Below are 14,230 nucleotides of genomic sequence, written 5' to 3'. Positions count from 1 at the left end.
AGCGTGACCAGACAGCAGCAGGTTGTTCATTGCATTTCCCACAGCAGTTTTCTTCCAACCTTTACCAAGTCAATTGTATGGATTGCAGATCACAGATGGAGTCAGGAAAATGTGAATCCCTGACTATGAAACAAGCACACAAGGAACGCTGTAAGAAATGGACAGATCTAAGACGAAGACTGAAAGGTGGTGAACGAATCCGGCCATGAACTGAACAAATTTTATAAAAAGGAAAATCAGAAAAATCTTAGATGTATTTTAGTTATTGCTTTGTTTCTACAGAATGGGGATAGGCTGGGTGATCAATTAAACTCAGTTGAATTTCTTAGGTTTTATTTAATTGCTGGCCCATATGATCAAATGTCATGTGGCCAAATTGATTGTGCAAAGGAAAGCACAAGGCAAATGAAAAATCACTAAGTGTAGGACCTACTCAGTTAATGGGGAGAGTTATAGAACAAAGAGATCGAGGAGTACAAGTTCATAGCTCCTTGAAAATGGAGTAACAGGTGGACGGGGTGGTGAAGAAGCCATTTGGTATGCTTGGTTTCATTGGTCAGAACATTGAATACAGGAGTTGGGACGTCTTGCTGAAGTTGCACAAGATATTAGTAAGGTCACACTTAGAATTCTGTATACAGTTCCGGTCACCCTATTATAGAAAGGATATTATTAAGCTAGAAAGAGTGCAGGAAAGATTTACTCGGATGTTACCGGGACTTGATGGTTTGAGTTAAAAGGAGAGGCTGGATAGACTAGGACTTCTTTCCACGGAGCGTAGGAGGCTTAGGGGTGATCTTATTGAGGTCTATAAAATAATGAGGGGCATAGATAAGGTAGATAGTCAACATCTTTTCCCAAAGGTAGAGGAGTCTAGAACTAGAGGGCATAGGTTTAAGGTGAGAGGAGAGAGATACAAAATGGTCCAGAGGGGCAACTGTTTTTCACAGAGGGTGGTGAGTGTCTGGAACGAGCTGCCAGAGGCAGTGGTAGAGATGGGTACAATTTTGTCTTTTAAAAAGCATTTAGAGTTATATGGGAAAGCTGGGTACAGAGGGATATGGGCCAAATGCGGGCAATTGGGACTAGCTTAGTGGTAAAAGCTGGCGGCATGGTCAAGTTGGGCCAAAGGGCCTGTTTTCATGCTGCAAACCTCTATGACTCTATGCCTGAGAGCTAAACTAAATTTAGTGAAGAATGCATTAATCTCATCCTGTAAACAACTGATTTCATGAGGCAAAGTACTTTTCAACAGTTTGCAATGTAACACCAGACACAAGGAACAGATAGTGCTAATGATCAACTATGTTTGTCAAGTATCTACATAAAGATTGTGACCCAGAAGTGCTAATTGTGCTTCAAAGACTTTACCAAGAGGTTTGGTGAATAAATAACTGAGATTCTTAAAAACACTATCACACCATAGTTGAATGCAGAATTAGATTACAAACTTTATTGTTGACAAGCTCAAAACAATTTGGAGCCAACTTTCTCCTGGACTCAGGTGATACCTCTTCAACACAATCCACAGGTACCTTTTGCTCCATGTGCAGCTCACACCGGGACCTACTTTGCAATTGATTGATCTTTGGGTCTCTTCAGTTATTGTATGATATTTTCAGGATGTGTTCACAGAGGTGGGAGATTTTGAGGAAAATCCCTTCACGTACACTCAGTTTAATGTCTGACACGATAGATGGTGTGCCTCGATTATGTGCATCCCTTTGCCAAGAATCTGACTTGCACATTCAGAAGTGTTTGCTCAATTACATGTCCCATCTTAAATGTTTTACTCACATTAATTTTGCTAAAAATTCTAATCCCATCAATGAATGGAATGAAGTCCTTCAATACAAGGATATGCTGCATATGGTGTCAAGAGAGACACCATTAATGATCATAATCACCTGAAATCTGGGTCCTTGATGTATGAACCTGTTACTGCACTTCATTGACTTTGAAGCAGTTTGGGATGTGCTGAACACATGCTTTACCCTTCATTTCTTTTGTTTCACTTTTTCTCTCTCCTTCTTGTCTTTTCTGCAAGAAGCTCTCTCTTGCTTTCTCTCCTCCCCTTTCCTCGCCTTCCTCTCTATCTTTCTCTGTCTCTCTCGGTAGCTTTTTGATCCATAATTTTAAATTGCTACTGATAGTCTTGCTTTAAGAACACTCAGCTCCAATTGAAGCACATCTGCTTTCACAATGGTTCCTTCTAGCCTCAGCTCTGCTGTCATTGTCTATTGCTCCACCAAACACACAAACTTCCTGGGACACCTGGGGCGGGATCTGCTGTAATCGGCACGGCGGGCAACTCCGGTGGGACAGAGTGGCGTGAACCACTCCGGCGTCGGGCCGCCCCAAAGGTGCGGAATCCTCCACACCTTCAGGGGCTAGGCCCGCCCTGGAGTGGTTTGCGCCAGGCCGGCCGTCGGCGCCATGCCAACCAGCGCCGAAGGGCCTCCACTGGCTGGCGCGAGTTGGTGCATGCACTGGAGCACCAGCGTGTGCTGGCGTCATCCACGCGCATGCGCAGAGGGCTTTGTTTCCGCACCGGCAATGGCGGACTGCTACAGCCGCCTGTGCGGAACAATAGAGTGCCACCAGGGCACAGGCCCGCTGGCGGATCAGTGGGCCCCGATTGCGGGCCAGACCACTGTGGGGGCACCTCCTGGGGCCAGATCCCCCTGCGCCCCCCCCCCCCAAGAACCCGGGAGGCCGCCCGTGCTGCCAGGTCCTGCCGGTAAGGGACCTACTCCAATTTACGCAGGAGGGACTGGCAAAAAACAGGCAGGACTTCGGCCCATCGCGGGCAGGAGAATTTGAGCAGCCCCGGGGCCCATTGAGTCGCGCCGGTCCCCGCTATTCCCCGAGGCAGGTGGCACGATTCACGCCGGGCCGGTTTTTGGGGGGCTGGAGAATTTGGAGGACGGCGGTGGCAGGATTCATGCCAACCCACGGCGATTCTCTGACCCGGCGGGGTGTCGGAGAATCCCGCCCCTGATGTAAGTGGATAGCTTCTGGTGGGGCATGCACTTTGAACTTTGACAGATGATATTTAACTTTGTCAAACCCTGTTCAAGAATCATCGCCCCCTAAATAACTCCTCATTCCGCAATAAAGAACCACAGCCAATGCAAAGTGAATTGCTACTGCACTCACCACGAAATGGGATTCCCCGCCGCTCTCTGTTGACAATGCAGTATATTGCTCATTTTATACTCATGCTTCCTGATGTAACTTGAGTCCACTATTGTGTGACTGCCTCATAATTTACTGCTGTTCACTAATTGTACTCAACTGCATTACATATTCTTGCATGTTGTGTTAGCCTCTTGGTGATAAAAATGGTTAATTGCCACATTAATGAAAAGCTGAAGCGAACCACATAAATGCACAATATTCGTCACAATAGACGTTGTAATACCATCCGAATATCTGCATGGCACATGCGAATAAACACATCAAAAGCATACATAAATAGGAAATAAGAGCCAAATGACCCTATACAGCTAAGTAGGTAACTTCACGCTTAGCACGCACTGGTCGTGAAAAAAGCCACAAAATTCAGCACATGATCAGCTTTTATTGCTGAAATATATGGTGTGGATATATTTACTACTTGACCTGCAATGGTTTTACTTTTCTGTAATAGTATCTGCGATAAAAGACCAATGTCTACTGACATTGAATTGCCAACTTGACCCCAATGTGGGAGAATTAACTTCAATGGAGATACCTGCTCCATACCAAACAAGGTGGAAATTATAGTTTGAAAAATATCTTTGTATTTATGATTTCAGTCTTCTCCTTCCCCATACGACCCCTCATTTGAGACTTTCCTTCTTTGCCAGGAGTCATTGAGTATCTACCAACTGTTGGAATTTTAGCGAGTGTGTCCATGGGCTTGCTGGTGTCTGCATTTTTCCTCATTCTGGATGAAGCTAAGTCAATAGACTTCATTACATAGCAGTGACCAAGAGGTAGGAACATTTCCACTGCCTGGGGACCTCCGGGTTTGAAAGTTCATTTACAGTGAAGCATTCAATGATTTAATTGTTTTTGTTTGACTTGTACCTTTTATGCCAGTATTATCAAAATAAAGCTTCAGAGCAAGTCAGAAAAAAGCAAAAGATAAAAGACCATGGCCGGGATTCTCCGCCGCCGGGATTCTCCATTTTGCTGGCGCTCGGGGGTTTCCCGACGGTGTGAGGCTGCCCCACAATGGGAAACCCCATTGACCAGCCGGCGTAATGGAGAATTCCGGCAGTGGGTCGGGGTAGAAATGTGACGCGGCAGGGCGGAGAATCCCGGCCCATAGATCAACCATGGACACCCACTGAACTAAGTGGAGCTATGTAAGAAAACTAACAAGGATTCCCTGCGCAATCCTTGCTATCAGTTAAACATTGCAAAATTATAGAATCACAGAATTGGGACAGAGCAGGAAGAGGCCATTTGGCCCATCGTGTCAGCACTGGCTCACTGATTGAGCAACTCACTTAATACCATTCTCTTGCCTTCTGCCCATAATGCTACACATTCTTCCATTTCACATATTAGTCTAATTTCCTTTTGATTGAAGCTGCCACCACCGCACCGTCAGGCAGTGCATTCCAGACCTTAGCCCCTATGGTTTATTTTTCTTTTAAAATGAGCATCTTTAAAACTTTTAGCCACTTCTGTGGAAAATAATGGCTCAAAATTAGCCAATATAAGATGAGCATTGCTGGTGGAAAACAAACAACATTGAAAGTGAGCTTTCCAAGTAGGGTGTATGGTGACTTCTCCAAGACCCGAGTCAACTTGTAAACTCCCAGAAGTGTAATGGTGTGTTCACATTGCCCTAGTTCTCACCTAATAACTGACTTGATGCTTACTATGAAGCCAGCAGTAATAAGTTGTTCATTTTTAAATGAGCTATTATTATTCCTGGTCCATGTGATGCTGATATTCATAATAAGAGATTGCTACCGTGGCGACACACTAAGTTAATTTCAAGGAGGGCAGACTTTTCTCCAAAACCGGAACACAGTTCAAGCTGCCTGTCAGTTTCAGTTCTTTCTGTTTAATGGGTCCTGTTGAATGAAAAGCTTGCTTCGTTTTAATGATTGGTGTAATAAGCTGCTCCAATGTTTACAGACTCTGGTTCTCCATTAAAATAATAGAGGAGATCATTTGAACAGCTTGTGGCATCACATTATGCTGTTTATCTGGATGATTAACAAAATGTCATTTCATGCTATCAAAATGATTCTGCTCTGGTACTTATGTCATTTGGCAGTGCGCCTTGTAAAAAGATTTACCAGGTCCTGGACCTGAAGCCACATCCTTCTCTAGTTGCTCCCCTATCCCCCTCATGCCCACTTCTAGCTCATCTTGTCAATGAGCCCCACCTCCTGCATCCTGACGCTATTCCCACTAAACTGCTAACCACACAGCATAGGCCCCCATGTTACCTGATGTTGTAAGCAATGATTTATTTTCAGGTGCTGCCTCCTACCTCTTTCAATCTGCTGCCATCACTCCGCTCCACCAATGATTTATACCCCCCACCCCCACTGCCCTTCTGAACAGGAGAAAACAGCTGAAACCAGTATTCTTATGTCTCATTATAAAGTCTACAAGACCAGTGAGGACCAGTATTCTTATTTCTCAGTATTTGCTGTTTTTTCCTTCTGGATTCCACACTGCTGCCCTATCTCCACCTCTCCAAAGTAATTCAATATGCTATCGTCTCCCAAATCCATAACTGAATCCCTCCAATCAGGTTTTTTGATCTGTCACAAAATTGGCTTCTATCAAAATCACAAACCACATTTTATTTGACTGTTACTATGGCAAACTATCCCTCTTGTGCCCTTGACACAGCTGATAACATCATTCACCTCCAACACCCCTCCACTATCAGCCAGCTGGTTGGCACTGAGCCCACATAGTTCTGTTTTTATCTATCCAGTCATAGAATCACCGACAATCCCACTGCCACAACAGTAGCTCAAGTACCTAAAGAGAGATCCTTGGTGTCTTTTATTCTTCAGCTACATGCTGCTATTCGGTGACATCATCCTAAAACAAAACAGCTTGGGCTGGATTCTCCGGTCGCCGGAGCCGAAATCACGTTCGGTGATGGGCTGGAGAATCAGTTCCTGACCAAATCGGGGGCAGCGCCACTTTTGCGATGCTCTGCCCCCTCCAAAGCGGCATACTCTCGGAGTACGCCGTGCCACTTATTGACGGACTCAGGACATTGTCTGAGGACTGCCCCCGATTCTCCGCCGCCAACCGGCCGAGTTCCCGACGGTGTGGGTCTCTCATGGTCCCATCCTGTCGGGAACTCGGCGTGGTGGCCGCGGACTCAGTCCAGCACCGCCTCAGTTGGGGGAGGGCCAATCTGCGGGCAGGGGGGGTCTTTATTAGGGGAGTACTCTGGGGGGTAGTCCGGGGTGCGTGAGCTGGCCAATGAGGGGGGCGCTATTTCGCGGGCCGGGTCCGCCAGCAGTCTCACTATGTAGCATGGCGAGGCCGCTGTGGACATGCGCGGCCACGGACCCGACAATTCTCCGGGGCGTATCGTCAGCTAAAGCCGGGTGCTCTATGCTGCCGGCATGCTAGCCTCCGGAAAAACCAGGAATCGGTGGCCGTTTTGCACCATTTTGTCTGGCGTAAAAGGTCACCCTTCCCATGCCGTCTGAAACCATCCTCTGTGCATTTGTTCCCTCCAGACCTGACTATTCCAATTTACTCCTGGCCAACCTCCCATCTTCCACCCTCCAAAAACGTAAGCATCTAAAACCCTGCTGTCCTTCTTCTAATTGACATCAAGTCCCGTTCATCCCTCTAATCGCTGAAATACGTTGGCTCCCGGTTAAGTGAGATCTTTATTTTAAATTTTAATCTTTGTTTTCAAGTTCCTTCATGGCTTCGTCCCTCCTTTTCTCTATAATGTCATGGAAATATCCAAGCTGGCAGTGCCCTTCCAATTCTGCTTTCCAGTGTACTCCTGTTTTAATCATTCCACCATTCATCTGCCTTGGCCCTAAACTCTAGAATTCCGTCAGTAAACCTTTCTGCCTCTCTCCCTTGCTCTCCTCCAGTGAGTTGCTCTGCAAAACACCACCTCTTTGACCAAAATCTTGGTCATCTGCTATAATGTCTCCTTAGGCTTCTTGGCATCAATTTTGTTGATAGCCCTGTATTCCTGTGCTTTTGAATATTTTACTCTATTAAGGGGCCATATAAAAATTAGTTGTTATTGGAATGGGCAGTGACACCACTGAAAATTCAGCAATCTGTGAATCATTCAGAGCAGGATTTTATGGCACCTGCTGTTTCAGGAGCCTGTCCTGGCAGAGCCACTGCTCCTGCCTCTCAGAACGGCAAATTCAACAAGATTGCACTCATGGAGCAGAATCTTGCAGGGCAGCAAGGTGGGTTGGTGAATTGAGACTCTGGTGTTTGTGGTGAACGTAGTCATATATTATATTTTGTTACAGCGATGTTATTAAAAACACTGGATTCAGATACATACAGGCAGTATGCCTGCTAAAGCTATAATGAAGGAGTTGTAACTGTGAGGTAATCCATAATTTTTACCATTTACTTTTTGTAGAGAGATGGTTAATGGAATACTGTTTATGTTTTTGGAGGTTTCTTGGGGTGGAGGTAATCAATGAGGGTTTAGTCTTAGCTAAGCAGGTCACGTGACATATTATTGAGATACAGAAGATGTAATTAATGGGAGGAGCCAGGTCTGTCTATTATTTTGGCTGTTCGGCTTTAGGATTTGTCAAACAAGACAGAAATATTTTCAGGTTGTCCCTGAGAGGGTCACTTCAAAGGTCTACAGAGAGAACAGCAAGCAACCCTGATTGCTAACTTTATTTACAAGTGGATTTTGAACTGCTTTGGGTTGCTTCATTGAAATATATATAGTGGCAGGTGTAGCTTGTGAGTTAAAGTTTGTCCTTTTATTTAAGTATTGTTTAATTGTTAATTGTAAAGCTATTCATTTAATGTTAATGTAGTTAATTCTGTGTTTAAATTAAAGTTTTTTTAACGTTAAAGACACCGATTGGTCAGAGTCATCACTCCCCAGGTGAAGTATCCTTTCCTCACAGTTTTACAAATTGCAAATTGTTTGGGGTTTCTCATCTGGGGCGAAATTCTCCAACCCCATGCAGGGTCGGAGAATCGCCCGGGGCCGTCGAAAATCCCGCCCCCGCCGTGGCAGAAATTCTCCGCCACCCGGGAATTGGCGGGGGCGGGAATCACGCCACGTCGAGCGGCGAGCCCCCTGCGGCGATTCTCCGGCCCGCGGTGGGCCAAAGACCCGCCACTGGGAGGCCTCTCCCGCCGCCGAGGTTTGAACCACCTCTGGTGGCGGCGGGATCGGCGGCGCGAGCGGCCCCCAGGGCCCTGGGGGGGGGGGGGGGGGCGCGGGGCGATCGGACCCCGGGGGTGCCCCCACGGTGGCTAGGCCCGCGATCAGGGCCCACCGATCGGTGGGCAGGCCAGTGCCGTGGGGGCACTCTTTTTCTTCCGCCGCCACCATGGCCTCCGCCATGGCGGAGGCAGAAGAGAATCCCCCAGCGCGCATGCGCCGGTGGTGACGTCAGCGGCAGCTGCCGCTGACGTCACCACCGGCGCATGTGCGAACCGGCGAAGGCCTTTTGGCCAGCCCCGGCGCCGGGCGGTGGGCCTGAAAGGCCGCTGGTGCCAGTTTTCGCGCCAGTCGACGTGGTGCCAACTGCTTTTCGGTCAAATATGAGCCTACAAGCACAGAATCTGAACTTGCCTAGAATCTCACGTGTCCTTTGAAGAAATTCTGGAAAACCAATTGAAGCTCTGGTGATGCACTGGCACTTTTTGTGACAGTTAATGCGATAAGACGCACATCCAAAAAGCCAACCTTCTATCACTGTTTTCACTTTTGACCTAAAAAGAAAGAATAGGAAGAAACCTGGGGCTAGATTTTATGGCATCTCGCAGGCCATGTTTTCTCCAAAGGGACACGCAATATGTGTTCGGTTCATAGCTCACAGCCTTCCCACCCACCCCAAACTGATCCTTATAATACAGGGAGGTGGATAAGGTGCCTGGCCACAAATGTATTGAGGCGCCAAATTAATGGTCATATGAAGCCTTCAATTTGCTGCCGCTGCCATAATATGATGAGCAGTGGAAGGCAGGAGGGAGTGGCAAGGCATTTATTTTACCCAAGTTGGTGAAAATATGTTAAGCAAGGAGAAGGTATATCATTTGGTGAGCATTTGGGACACACTCTGCTCCAAGATGGTCACCTGTCATCCCACATTCCTTTTTTATGCCTCTCCAGCCTGTCCTCAAAAACCCAACCATCAGCTCCACTCCCCTCCCTCAATCCCTCCCGAAATGCCTCCCTCTCTATTCCACTAAAACAGCCCGGAACTTACTTGGGTCTGATGCCCATGACACTTCTTTATGGGCCTGCTTGCAGTCCTCACACCACATGGTCAGGCTCATTAATGTCTTCTAGCGGTGAAGTCCTCAGGCTTAAGCACCTAGCAATATGATTAGGCAGCATAAATTGTATTATTAGCCCCAGTTAGCCCTTCACCATTTTTAGCAACTCTACTTTACAAAGTGATTTTCAATTGGACATTTCTTTGATTGTATCTGACAGGAATTTAATAGTTTTTTAGTTCCTCAATAATTGATGGAACATTTTATTACACAAGTAGGAAAACAGTTTCATTGAATGTTGAACATTATGGTAACATAAAGCATGAAAATTGGGTTAGATGTCACAATTTATTTATGCAAGCCAATGACAATTACAGATTGGATACAGATGATTTACTTCAGATCACTGATTTATACATTTATAGTGAGTATGATTTCTATTTAATTTAGCTTTTGATCAGTTTAATACATGTGGAAACACATAGTTATGGATCTCTAAATCAATGTACCAAGGCATTCATTTGTTTGACATGCAGTTGATAACATTTTAAATGCAGGAATCCTCTTTAGATGAGTGTCAATTTTCATTCCATTAAGAAATCTCACATCCCCTATGATCTAATGCATCTTATTCTGCTCAGTATCTAACTGAAATGATAGCATGACCCTGAGAGGGGTGTGGCAGAGATATTGGCCCCTGAAATATCTAATGGCTAGCCATATCAATTCTCTCTATGTCCAGCATACAAAATAGTTGCTCTTACTGAATTGAGACATGGGCTTCAAACCATTAGAAGAACACAATAGGATCAAGAGAAAATCATGTGGCCCAATGAGCATACTTGGCCATTCAATATGCACATGGCTTATCTTGGTCTTCAGCTCCATTTTCCCGCTTGCTCCCCATATTGCTTAATTCTCTGAGAGACCAAACATCTGTCTATCCCAGCTTTAAATATATTCAATGATGAAGCTTCCACAACCTTTGGAGTAAGGAATTCAAAAAGATTGCTGCAAAGGCTGGGGCCCTGACAATATTCTTGCACCGATGACTTGTGTTCCAGAGCTTGCTGCACCCCAAACCAAGCTGTTCCAGTCCAGGTACAACACTGGCATCTACCTGACAATATGGAAAATTGTCCCGGTATGTCCTGTGCACATGCAAGAGGACAAATCCAACCCGGTCAATTACCGTCCCATCATCCTACTCTTGATCATCACTCAAGTGATAGAAGGTATTATCAAGCAGCACCTGCTTAGAAATAACTGCTCCTGACGTCAAGGCAACATTCGATCAAGTATGGCATCAAGGAACCCTAGCAAATCTGGAGTCAATGGGAATCAGGGGGAAACTCTCCTCTCGTTAGAGGCATACCTGGCACAATGGAAGATGGATGTGGTGGTTGCAGGTTAATCATCTTCGTTCCAGGACATCACTAACAGGAGTTCCTCAGGGTAGTGTTCTAAACCCAACCATCTTCAGTTGCTTCATCAAGAAACTTTGTTCCATTATAAGTTCTGGAGTGGGGATGTTCACCGATGCATAATGTTCAGTACCATTCGTGACTCCTCAAATACAGAAGCAGTCCACGTGCAAATTCTGCAATACCTGAACAATATCCAGACTTGGGCTGACAAGTCACGCCACACAAGTGCCAGGCAATAACCATCTCCAACAATAGTGAATCTATCCATCTCCCCATGATGTTCAGTGGCATTATCACCACTGCATCCTCCACTATCAACATCCTCGGAGGTTACCATTGACCATAAACTGAACTGCACTAGCCATATAAATACTGTGGCTACAAGAGCAAGTCAGAGGTTCAGAATACTGCGGCGAGTAACTCACCTCATGACTTGCCAAAACCTATCCATCAACCACAAGGGTCAAGTCAGGACAAAGCAGACAGATGGATTGATATTCCGTCCACAAACATTTACACCCTAACCACCAGTGAACTGTGGCAGCAGTGTGTACAATCTAAATATGCACTGCAGGAACCCATCAGTGTTCCTTAAACATCACCTTCTCAACCCACGACCAGTACTATCTCGAAGGACAAGGACAGCACCCCTTGGAAGTCCCCCTCCAAGTCACTCACCATCCTGACTTGGAAATATATCACTGTTCCTTCACTGTCACTTATTCAGATCATTGAATTCCCTCCCTAACAGCACTGTGGGTATACCTATACCTCAGGGACTGCGCCAGTTCAAGAAGACAGCTTACCACCATCTTCTCAAGGGCAACTAGGGATGGGCAATAAATGCTGGCCTAGCCAACAATGCTGACATCCCATAAATTACTTTTTAAAAATTCATAACCCTTTGGGTGAAGTGTCTTTTATCTCATCTTAGCCCGAAATGATTGGACCCTTATTGTGAGACTGTGCCCTCACATTTTTGACTCCTGAAACAGCGGAAACAATCTCTCAGCATCTACCCAAACAAGCCCTTCAGAATGTTTTAGGTTTTTGCGAGATCGCCTCTCATTCTTCTAAAATCCTGAAAATATAAGCCCAGTTTACTTCACCTCTCATCATTGGACAGCCCCCTCATCGCAGGGACCAATCTAATGAACCTTCACTGTACCAATGCAAGTATACCCGTCTTTAAATGTGGAGACCAAAAGGCAGAATGGTGGTGCAGTGGTTAGCACTGCTGCCTTACAGCGCTGAGGACCCATGTTCGATCCCGCCTCCGGGTCACTGTCCATGTGGAGTTTGCATATCCTCCCTGTGTCTGTGCAGGTCTCACCCCCACAACCCAAAGACATGCAGGGTAGATACATAGATACATAGAACATACAGTGTAGAAGAAGGCCATTCGGCCCATTGAGTCTGCACCGACCCACTTAAGCCCTCACTTCCACCCTATCCCAATAACCCCTCCTAACCTTTTTGGACACTAAGAGCAATTTAGCATGGCCAATCCACCGAACCTGCACGTCTTTGGTCTGTGGGAGAAAACCGGAGCATCCGGAGGAAACCCATGCAGACACGGGGAGAAAGTGCAGACTTCGCACAGACAGTGACCCAGCGGAGAATTGAACCTGGGACTCTGGTGCTGTGAAGCCACCATGCTAGCCACGTGTGCTACCATGCTGCCCATAGGTGGATTGGCAATGCTAAATTGCCCCTTAATGTGGAGACCAAAGCAGCACACAGCATTCCATAATGGTCTAACCAAAGCCCGGTACAATTGTAGCAATAAATAATTTTATCTACACCAACGATCAGTAGAGTTTCACACAGTAAAGCATAGGGCCAAATTTTCCAGTCTTGTCGCAACAGGAGAGGGACTGGGAAATGCACTGAGCCATGCAAAATATGTTAGCGGGACCGGAAGATCTTGTTGGCGTAAGGGGCCTCAAAATTCCATCCTCTTAAAGATGCAACTTGTTCCCCTCTAAACATGAACGGTTAGTTATATATTTTGGTGGTATAGCCTCAGGCTACCCTGACTTTGCCATGCTGGCATGAAAGGCCTTGTAGCTCCTCGTTGGGTGTTACATCCATGGTCGGACTACTCTTGTCTTTTTCTGTGAAGAGATGCTAATATCAATCTTTGAGATGAAGTGATACCCAGCAAGCTGTTGCTCACAGAAAGCACGAGTCAATCAATGACTCGGTTTGAGGGACTTAGAAATAGCCATTAATCAGAATTCAGGTTGATCTTTGTAGGGGCCAGCTGAACATTCTCAAACTCCACAGATCCTGAAACAAAGGTATCAGGAAATACAGCGTTCATGTTTCAATAAGACTAACATTGCTAAATCATCAGTATTCAAGGAGAGCAATCGCTACTAATGACTAAAGGTCAGTGAATGCTATCCATCCTGTTAATTGACGTATGAGCTTCTCATTGATTACAGTTCTATCAGTTTACAGATGTGAAGCCCACTCGTTCCTGATATATCTGGAACTGAACTGATGTAGCTGCCTTTCAGAAATCCTTGATTGATTCTGGTTTAAACCTTTACATGCTGGAAATACCAGTAAAATAAATTCAGTACAGGAAGAAATGCCAGTTTATCACAAAGTTAAAACAAAGCTGTGACACGCAGGAACAATTCTGCTTCCTTGAGAGGCAGCTCGTAGATTGCAGCATCCTGAAGTTGCAGCATTTCTACTTCAATTGCGCACTGGGCCATTTCCCAGGTTTCCTGCCAGTGAATATAAATGAGGAACTGTCATCAACAGTTCAATATCAAAATTTCTGGTGGGAAAACCTGCCCAGCAATCAGCCTGGTCAAAGTAGGCCTCGAGGGCAAAAACAAATAGCAATCCTTTATGTGAAGAAGGAGTTTCTTGGGTCATATTCATCTATTTTCAACTGTGACAATTTTTACATTAAATATATAGTTAATTTTCAAACTGCCCCTACCATTTTATCCAGCTGCATCTAACTAACTGTTACACTAGATCATGGAATAGCAGAAACTACATTTCCAGTAGGAATCACCTTCTGATATATTGCAGAAAAGAAAAGACTTGCTTTCTAAGATTTTAATCTTGTACTCATCGGGCCAGATCACAGGATTACCAACAGTCAAGAATTTATTCTGCATGAGAAGAGTGCTAATTGGTTGACAAGTGGACTTTGATTGGTAGAACTGTTGCTATGAAGAATACAGCAGGGAACAGTTAACTGTCAAGCTTTAGATAAATTCAAACCAGGCAGGTCGACTCCGATTGGTTAAGGCATTGCCATGGGGAGTGAACCAGGGAATGTTTGTCTCCTATCCTATTGTTTAGTTGAAAAAAGGCATAATGCATGGACATGC

General features: G+C 45.5%; 1 protein-coding gene across 7 annotated transcripts in view; it reads left to right on the top strand.

Moving 5' to 3' along the window:
* Positions 1–14,230, top strand: part of dlgap3 (discs, large (Drosophila) homolog-associated protein 3) — a 1,017,459-nt gene that overhangs the window by 643,749 nt on the left and 359,480 nt on the right. The window contains exon 1 of one of the 7 annotated variants that reach the window (XM_038801122.1): positions 3,963–3,980. The exons of the other annotated variants lie outside the window; for them this stretch is intronic. The gene's annotated coding sequence lies outside the window, so the exon portion shown is untranslated. Of the gene's footprint in view, positions 1–3,962; positions 3,981–14,230 lie in introns of those variants that run through there. 7 annotated transcript variants of the gene reach the window in all.

This window comes from Scyliorhinus canicula, chromosome 1 (assembly GCF_902713615.1).
Source record: "Scyliorhinus canicula chromosome 1, sScyCan1.1, whole genome shotgun sequence".
NCBI lineage: Eukaryota > Metazoa > Chordata > Chondrichthyes > Carcharhiniformes > Scyliorhinidae > Scyliorhinus > Scyliorhinus canicula.
This window is presented reverse-complemented; position numbering and strand designations above follow the sequence as displayed.